Source organism: Arachis duranensis, chromosome 3 (assembly GCF_000817695.3).
Source record: "Arachis duranensis cultivar V14167 chromosome 3, aradu.V14167.gnm2.J7QH, whole genome shotgun sequence".
NCBI lineage: Eukaryota > Viridiplantae > Streptophyta > Magnoliopsida > Fabales > Fabaceae > Arachis > Arachis duranensis.
In genome coordinates this window covers 40,500,653-40,511,072 of record NC_029774.3, presented here as the reverse complement: position 1 = coordinate 40,511,072, position 10,420 = coordinate 40,500,653, and positions in this window count along the sequence as shown.

Below are 10,420 nucleotides of genomic sequence, written 5' to 3'. Positions count from 1 at the left end.
ATTAACCTGCAAATATACTCTTCCAAATTTAGCAGCAATGAAGTTGAATTAAGAAACTATTTTAAGGTGAATCTGATGTCCTTGCCAAACAACATTTTCAAGTGCTCCATATTGAAAAATTCATTGAAGAATGATCACCCATTGTTCATTGACATGATCAATCCAAGAACAGCCACAAGATATTAAAAATGGACCGACTAGGTAGTAAAATGAAGAAATAAATACATTAACAGAACAAGATTTTATTCAAAATCAGCGTCAATAACAAAATAAAAACAATGTCGACAACATTTGTAATGATATAGCCTTATGAAGCACCCCTAATTTTTTTAAAATTGATAGCACATGCACATGAAAGTGGGATATAATCATCAATTTTAACATGCATAAATTAAAAATATAATATATCAATTATAACTCTATGACTTTTTATTGTTGATGACATCATTCAAAAGTCCAGTCCATGTATTGCTGTCAATGGGTCCACTAGAATAAGGCGAGACATGAAAAAACTGAGGATATGATGTAATTCCGGTAGTCGAAGGATAAAGGTTGAAGTACGATGTGCCATTTTGAACATGATAAAATGGAATGGGGAGGACTCCACCATAAGGTCGATAAGGATGGACCACTGGATAATGATGCATGGGATATTGCGGCAGTCCTAGTATTTTAATTGTGGCAGTACTACTAACACTCAACTATTATGTTAGACATCTCATTTTTATGCAAGCTAAGTGGGATTGATTATTGCTTGTTTAAAACCAAGTATATGTATTGTCGGCATGATATTTTCTTTCTTCTTATTCTAATTGGCCAGACATTATAGATATGGTAGTTCAAATTAACTATGATAGCATCTAATTAACTCTTTTTTCTGTTCATACAAAAGGATTTTTTAAATATTTACCACCTACATCTTTCTATTTTTAAAAATTGAAAAAAGGTTAAATATTTTCATTTATCTCATTTTTCTTTCCATACTATCACCTTTTTTTTCTCTTGGTAGTTAGCCAAATTAGTTTAATTCGTTTTAAAGTTAGTTTCAAATCAAATTAAGACCCATTAAGTTTTAACCTAACATTTTTTAGTTGGTTTATATAGGCTGAGAATTGCTATAGTTATTAGTAATATCTAATCTAATTTTCTTTTCGTGCAATAAGGTTACTGAAACTCTTAGATTAGCTGTGATCCAATGGCAGAACATCATTGACATAGTCGTCCATAATGTTAGACTCAATCTCATCCATAACATAACATGCTCTTATAGTCTTATGTCTAGAAAGAGTGAGAAAGATACTAGTTATAAAATAATCAATAATCATAGGTCATAATTTTATTTGTATATGTATAATAAAAATAAAATATAAATAACTAATTTTAAAGTTCAAAAAAGACATCTAATAGTCCAATTAAAGTGTTAACTTCATAAAGGTTGACTCCACAAAATACTATGTGCCTATGTTAATGAACATTTACAATGTCAAAAATATTTTAAAAAAAATAAAAAAAATTAAATTAAAAAATTAAAATTGTCCTCTGAAAACGGCAATTTAAACTAAACAAAAAAAATAATTTCTGAATTTTATATGCAAATTATAAAATTCTCTATTCCAAAATCCATTGCCCCATTTCACATCTGTCATGTTTACTTCAACCTACTCTTCAAAGTTGAATTGTTCTTCTTCATAGATCATAAAGCCTCCCAATTTCACTTCAATAAATTAAAAAAATGAAATAGGATTATGGTTGGTTTGTTTTAATAATTCGATAGGATTAGTTGTGACTTGTCATCTCAGCTCTTAAAAGTCCCATTTAAATCTTTACTCATTTTTCCGTTCTCTAAAAGTAAGAACTTTGGACTTTACATATTTTCATTCTGTACAGCAATAGCAAAGTGGGTACCCCTTCGTTTCATGAATTCAAAAAGCAAGCTTCTTTCTTCCTCAAGGAGAAGATCAAGAGTGCTAGATTAGCTCTCACAGATATCACCCCTGCAGAACTGTAAGTAAAGCTTGCAACTTTCTCCGACCCCATCATAAAAAGTTTATATTTTTTTGTTTCATTCTGTTTCATAATTATATGTCTATAAGCAAAGATAGGTATTAGAAGGGGTGGTTTATTGTGCTTATGAGATTTATGTAGGTTATGTGTGCATGAGAGTGTGATTTTTTCGCATGAGTGGGTGATATTTTAGGTGCTATATGTGTGGTGGTGGATTTTTTTGGTAGTGTTGATCATGTAATCTTTTTGTTAGTGAATTTTGGCTTATGGGAGATTAATTATCTTTGATGGCTATGCCAAAAGTGATTAATTAATTGATTATAAACCATCTCATGAATTATCCAAAAAATAGGTTATTAGATATTTAGATTTGTGATTTACTGTGTGTATAGTCTTTTACAATCTTCAGGATGACAGAAGACGCAACAACAGGAAATTGAAGAAATTGAAGAAATCGAAGAGTCATCCAATAAATCTAAGAAGTGACATTGTTGATGATGATGATGAAGAAGATCAAATAATCATTCAACAACCCAACAATTACAACACAGCAACAAACATTACAACAACATTTGAACAAAATTTTTAGAAATTAAAAGGAAGAAGAAAAAACCGAGCATTCAGCAACCAGAACAAAATTAAGAGCAGGGACACTAACCTTCGACGGTGACACGGCGGCAACCGGCGACACGACGGCGAGAGCAGAGACGACGGCAAGCGGTGACCCGATGGCGAGCTGCTCCAAGCCACGGATAGAGAAGCCAACGAGGATGGGGACGACGTGCCGAGCTACCTGGGTTCCGGACATGGGGAAGAGGAAGAAGCAGAAGCGCTGAGAACCTGAGGACGGTGGCGGCAAAGAACCTAGAGATAGGATTTTGCCGTTTTGGTTTGGGACTTTCACTGCTTTGCTTCAGGAGGGGGGCGAATGATTAGGGGAATTGGAGAAGATGAAGAACGATTGATTTTTTATTTTTTTGATATTTTTTTATTTTGTTGTTTAAATTATTTGAAATTATAAAATTAGGATTAATTGAATTTTAAAATTTGATTAATTTGAAAGCATATTTTTGTCTAATCAAATAAAATAAGGATATTTAAGACTTTTTATAAAATTAAATAAAAAATATATTTTTATTTTTATTTAATTAAAAGGGTGTATTAATAAAAGTGGTGATATAATATATATTTAAAAAAAATCTAAATGGTGATGTGAAAAATAAATTTCACGTGACTTATTATTACTTGTCTATATTTTAAACGTATCGGTACGTATGAATTTATCATCGTACCAAAGTAAACACCTACTAAAAAATTATCATATACAGAGATATCTCAATTTTCAAAATATTTACTTTGTAATTTTTCAATTACTATACACATGGACTAGGAAAGTAATTTAAAATATCTTATTTTTAGATAAATTTAGATAAATATACATAATTAGCAAGATATAAACATAGAAAATAACTGCAATAATAGTTGGTACGAATAAAATGACAAAGTAGAAATTGAACACCTAACTTATCCAATCTTTTTTATATTTTGATATAAATAAGTCAAAATCAAGTTTATTAAATTGAAAAGAAAAAGGTAATTTTTTATTCGAAAAATTACAACAAAAATACCCTCTTAAATTTGTTCTATGAAACACTTAAATTTTTAAAATAAAGACTATCAAAACTTCCATATAACAAGAGGCATTGAATCCTTTATTTTCATATCACCATAGAGCAGTAATAACGTGATAACGTAAACCTTGAACAATAATAATAGTGAGATGTTCCTGATAAATGGATTTGATGTTTATCATTCCATACTGGGACCCAAATGCTATATGCAACCGCTAGAAACTAGATCTGGCAAATTCATCATCAATAATAGTATTTTAGTTATCAAACAACAACTTTTGAATACCTCTTAGGAATATGGCATTTTTTAAGTAGGTGTAATTTCAAACTGATAATGATCAAATTGAAAAGGTATTAAACTAGGAATATGGTTTCTTTGTCGCCAAAAAATTCTTTCAATCTCAGGATCAAATTGAAGAGATTTTTTGTATAGACAAAAATAATAAGGATATATATTAAATTGGGATTCTCTTCACAGTGTGAAGAGAATTTCCAAGAGAAATAAAACAAAAAACAGTAAATAAACAAAAGTAAAAGGGTTTAATCTAGGTAATCAATTGATTAGTAACTATAATTAATCTCCGGCAATGGCGCCAAAAACTTGATGCAAAATTTATAAACCACAAACTACCGACAAGTGCACCAGATCGTATCAAGTAATACCACGGGAGTGGGTTATCGTTCCCACGAGGATTAACGGATTAAGTAAAAAATGGCCAATTGATTATTCTAGTCAGACAATAAAAAATAAGTGTTTTAATAGTCAATAGCATGAAAATAGAAAATTAAATAAAAGCAGACTAAAATTGGTTAAGAAGATAAGATGATAAAGATAGTTAAGGTGTCAGAGATGTTCACTCTTTAGAAAAATAATCCTTATGTCTATTTATATGAGGTGTGCAAAGATTTGCGAATCATAAATAATATCCAATTCTTTGGTAATTTAATTTCTCTTTAATCTAATTAACCACTAATTCCTTAGTCAATGACTTAAGAAAAAGAGGTGAAGCACAATTCTTATTCAATTTCACGTAAGATTCAAAAACAGTCCGTAAGTTAAATTATATGTCACTTATTCAAGCTAGCCCTAAACAATTGAAACTCACAAAGTGTTGCACACTCTTTGAAACTATTCCTAGTGAAATAAAAAAAATAGTGAGGAAGAGTTTTCAAACTAATTCAAATATTAATTTTTTCCAAAACAGTATTTAGAATCCAAGACAAAGCTAGAATATTTTTCAACAATTCTAATTATTTAGGGATGAAGAACAAAAACTCAATCATGAAGTAAATCAAGGCATAAACCTCATATAAAATAAAAACTTAGATTAATAATCCATAAAAAGATTAACAAAGCTCCTAACCTTAACCAAGGAGATTAGTGGCTCATGATAAACTTCAAAACAAAACAAGGTATGGAACGACAAAAGGTCTCAAAGTTCTCTCCAAGTGTTTTTAGGACCCTTATATACTTAACCTAAAAAGAACAAAACCTAAACATTAAATTCAAACTTAAATTCCAAAAATAAAACAAATCAAATCTAATATTCTGCAATTTAAACCTTCAGCTCTATATCTTCTATGGTCCCAAGTTTTGCATTCTAAATGGGCTTGGAGAGTGGCTAAAATGGCTTGTGGAGGTTGGGCTAAGAAGCAAGTGAAACACTTAACCCATGGCATGTAAAATGCCACTCTCTTGCATGTGAAGTGCCATGCTTTGCATGTAAAACTCCATGCTTTCCCTTGGCATTTGAAACGCCAAAAAGTTGCGTGTGAAACTCCATTCTTTTCTCTCCTGTGAATGCTTACCCCTTTGACGTATGGAATGCTAATATGTGGCGTGTGAAACGCCACTCTTTTGTGGCCTCCGAGACTCCTTCTTTCTTGGCGTGTGACACGCCCTTGCTGTGGCGTGTAAAACGCCCAAATGGTTCTTGGAAGTGGTGTTCTGAAAAATTACACGTTGGACTTCGGCATGTAAAACACCATTCAACAAATAAGGTCCTGGGAGTGTGATATTGGCGTGTGACATGCCAATATGTGGCGTTTGAAACGCCCATATAAAAATGCTCAAAACCAATTGTCGAAGGTGTGTAAAGGTTGCACGCCCATTCTCCTTGGCATTCAAAATGCCTACTATTCACGGTGGTTGTGAGTACACATGACAATGAAAAAATCTTCATTTGTGCGTACGCATGCAGCATGCGTATGCATGACTACAATTTTCCAGTTTTTGTGCGTACGCATTTATGTATGCATACACACACTATTATATATTGTTGGAAAGCTCGCTTTCTAAATCCACTGGAAGTACTTCATTTGGACTTCGGTAGCTCAAGTTATCCTTGTTAGAATGTGAAGAGGTCAGAGTTAACTGTATCCACGAACTCTCTTTACACTTGTCTTTAATTCTTGATTCACTTTGCTTATGTTTTGCTTCTCTTTTGCTATCATTCACCTACAATTATCAAGAAATCAAAGCACTGAAAGGACTAATAGAATATCATAATAAAGCACATAGTTATCAAGCAAAAGTTATCAATTTCACCTAATAAACCCCAAGAAAAGTACATAAAATGCTCATACATCACTTATCACCCAAGATAAGTTTAGAATTTAAGGATCTTTCTCTCCATAGTACATCTAAAACATTGATGATATCATGCTTCTCCAACATTAGATCCTTGTGATAAACATTTATTAGGCTAGCCCCATAATTCTAATAAGTGAAAAATTTCTTCTCTTCCTCCCGAGTAAGCCAAAAAAGGTGATTCCTTTTTGTTGACATTATTATGAAATAGATCACCTTAAAATAGTAAAAAGAATCCATAAAATAGCTCAAACTTCTCCGATTCGGGTAAGGTTAATAAGATAAATAACCTTTTTTTGTCCCTCGATGGTTAAAGCGGTAATGTTGAAAAGATACACGAATAAATTGGCAAAAAAAAAAGAAGATCCAAAAACTTCAAAACCAACTCATAGGTACAGATGATTTCCAATTGTTCATCTACAATCAAGACGGGGAACAAAACCTTGATTTAGTAGTCATTGCTAGAAATTGGTAAATGGCAACAGATCCTTTAACCTTGTAAACATAGATTTATACATCCAAAGTTAATTCAAGATTGTCCTTGGCTTGGTGTTCAGATAGTAAATATACTCATAAAAGTGACTCAGCCTCACCATCTTTAAAAATCACTCCCTCCTTTTGAAGTTTTGTCAAAAATATATCTTTAACCTAAGAAGACGGCCCAGAACACCAAAGGTCACCCAATGATATTTGTTAAGGACGGGACTTAGGAAGATGAGCTCCTATAGAGGGGCTACATGGACAACCTTTTTTTATCATCCATTAAAAATCTATAGAAATACCACTCTCAATTATGGTTGGAAATCAAAATGCACAAAAAAATAGACAGGAAAAGCAACACTAAGTCAAAAGAAAAAATCCATACACAATAGAGCACCCTTTCCCACAAAAGTAAGTTAAAACTATGCTCCGAAATCTAAAAGCTATTCAAACAACAAACATTCAAAAGTATTCAAAATAAAATAAAAAAATTGAAAAATATATTTTGTAAAGGAACCAACATAGGCAGTCACCAAAGGAGAAAGTTAGTAATGTTAAGACAAACAACAACTTCTCATAATCAATGAGAAAGCACCATTTAATCCATTGTGAATTCTCAAAGGTGAAAAAGGATTAATAAAGAAGAAAAAGGGGCTCAAACACAAATTAAAAGTACGATAAATAAATATAAAAAGGAAATAAAAAGGAGGAAGAGAAACTATTTTAAAATTTTCCTTCTTAACATTTTAAAAATATAGAGAAAAGAGAATTGCACATCTTTTATACCCTACTAACTGAGAACAAAAAGGAGAAAAACTCTCTTTTTCTACCTAAAAAAAGGCAAACTCATGATGGCATACCCCTATCCGCTGAGGAGGTAGCATCCATCCATCATTCACTAGTGCAAAATTCTACATCAGACAAGGTTTTTAAGGTACGCATCAAAAATGACATTAGAGATAACGAATAGAATGAGTCATTCCAGAAACTTGTCTAGAAAATTAAAATCCACAATAGGAGCCTGCAAAGCTATATGCACAATCTCAAACTCACTAAGTAAATTGTGCACTACATGAACTAGGAAAAATAACTCTCAAATAAAATATCAAAATTCTAAAAACCCAACTAATCAATTACATGGTGCCCCGTGTTTGGGAGTACTATTCTAGATGGCCTCTCATGACTCACTAGCATATGACTTGTTGCGGTGTGGCCCATGCAGGTACGGGTCGGACCGACCCATCGAGAACCCGACCCGAGCGGTCGAGCTCTCAGTGTTCGCCACAACACCTGGACACGCGTCCTCACCATTCCCGGGCTCGCCTCCTCTGGGCCCACCCCTGACACAGTATAAATAGGGAAGGACCTGTCCTTCCCCGAGGTACGCCATTTCCTTTCATTTAACCACCTTCCCGCCTGCACATTGCTGACAAGAGCATCGGAGTGTCTTTGCAGGTGGCACCCCCCTCATTCTCATTCCGCAACGGGTACCCGGCTACTCGGCAAGACCAGTTCCAGCGCGATCAAAGGCTCTCCCACCATCTCACCTAACCACCGACCTGTCTGGAAACCGACAACCGAACATTGGCGCCGTCTGTGGGGACTGCCTAAATGGAAGTCGCGCTGGGTCCCGGAGACCAAGCCCGAGCAGCCGGAGTAGAGGGGGCGGCCTCCGTCGCCTCGCTAAGGGGGCGGCGGAGGTCCCCCCGTCAACATGCAGAACAGCTCACGAGAGCACGACCGTTCGGGGGAACAGGCGGCGACAGCGCCATAATAATGCAAGAGCTACGCCACCGGGTCCAGAACTTGGAGCGGCAGTTGGCCGACCGGGAGCGGGACGAACGAGCCACCGATCCCAGCTACACCCCGTCTCGCGAAAGCGAGGAGGAAGACTCTCACCGGAGCCGCCCGCGGCGTACATCCGCATCCCGAACGGAAGCGGAGAGCACACGGGAGGAGTCTCCTATCCCGAGAAGACGAAATGACACGATCATCTTCTCGCGGAGCAGGCTAACCCGCCACGCGACAAGAGGTCGCGAAGATGGGGAAAGGAGATCCGAGAGAACACGACAACCTGTGATAATGGGCGCCACCCCGTTCCACCAATCTATCCTCGAGGTCCGGTTGCCGAAACACTTCGACAAACCGACGGACATGAGGTACGACGGAACTCAAGACCCTTTAGAACATCTCACGGCCTTTGAGGCCAGGATGAACCTGGAGGGAGTGGGGGACGAGGTAAGATGCCGTGCTTTCCCAGTAACCTTAGCGGGGCCAGCGATCAGGTGGTTTAACGGCCTCCCGCAAGGATCCATCTACAGCTTCTCGGACATCAGACGTGCATTCCTGGCCCAATTCACAACACGGATAGCAAAGGCAAAGCACCCCATCAACCTTCTGGGAGTAACCCAGAGACAAGGAGAACCGACCAGGAGATACCTAGATCGGTTCAACGATGAATGCTTGGAAATCGATGGCCTAACCGACTCGGTGGCCAGTCTTTGCCTGACTAACGGCCTCCTCAACGAGAACTTCCGAAAACATCTCACCATGAAACCAGTTTGGACAATGCACGAGATCCAGACGGTAGCTAAAGAATACATAAACGACGAGGAAGTCAGCCGAGTTGTAGCCGCCAACAAACGGCAGTCCAGCTATAGTCAAACCCGACAACAGGGCAATGGGGAAAGGCCAAAAGGACAAGCTAGGGAAGAGGCGCTAAGTAAGGCACCGAGGACATTCCCCCGAATTGGGAAATTCACCAACTACACTCTGCTCGCTCTCCCCGTCGCGGAAGTTTACCAACAAATAGCTGAGAAAGGAATCCTGCCGAAGCCCCGACCACTCAAGGACCGTACTGGAGGGAACAGATACCTTTATTGTGACTACCAAACAGCTTTTCAGGAAGGGATTCAATCATCCCCTACTAAAGTGTTTACATCCCGACCAGACGGATTACGTCCTCAGGGAGGTCCATGAAGGATGCTGCGGCCACCATATAGGAGGCAAAGCCCTAGCGAGAAAGCTAATCCGAGCCGGATATTACTGGCCATCGATGATGGCTGACTCCAAGGAATTCGTTAAGAAGTGTGTCAAGTGCCAAGAAAACGCCAACTTTCATCACGCGCCGGCCTCTGAGCTCAGCTTGCTAACGGCCTCTCGACCATTCTCGCAGTGGGGAGTCGATCTCTTGGGACCTTTTCCCATTGGCCCGGGACAAGTCAAGTACCTCATAGTCGCTATCGACTACTACACAAAATGGATAGAGGCCGAACCACTGGCCAGCATATCCTCGTCCAATTGCAGGAAATTCATGTGGAGACAAGTCATAACACGATTCGGTATTCCTGAAGTCGTCATCTCGGACAACGGGACACAATTCACCGACAAAAAGTTCACAGAATTCCTCACCGGCCTGGGCATAAAGCAGAGATTCTCCTCGGTAGAGCACCCACAGACAAACGGGCAGGTCGAGTCCGCAAACAAGATCATCCTGCAAGGGCTCAAGAAGAGGCTGGATGGCAAGAAAGGCGCTTGGGCCGACGAGCTAGCCTCGGTCCTCTGGTCCTACCGAACAACCGAGCAATCCTCCACTAGAGAGACACCTTTCCGACTAACCTACGGGTCAGACGCAGTGATACCTGTAGAGATCGGAGAGCCGAGTCCACGATTACTCCTGGGGGGAGTAGGGGAAGCTATCGAGTCAAGGCTGTAA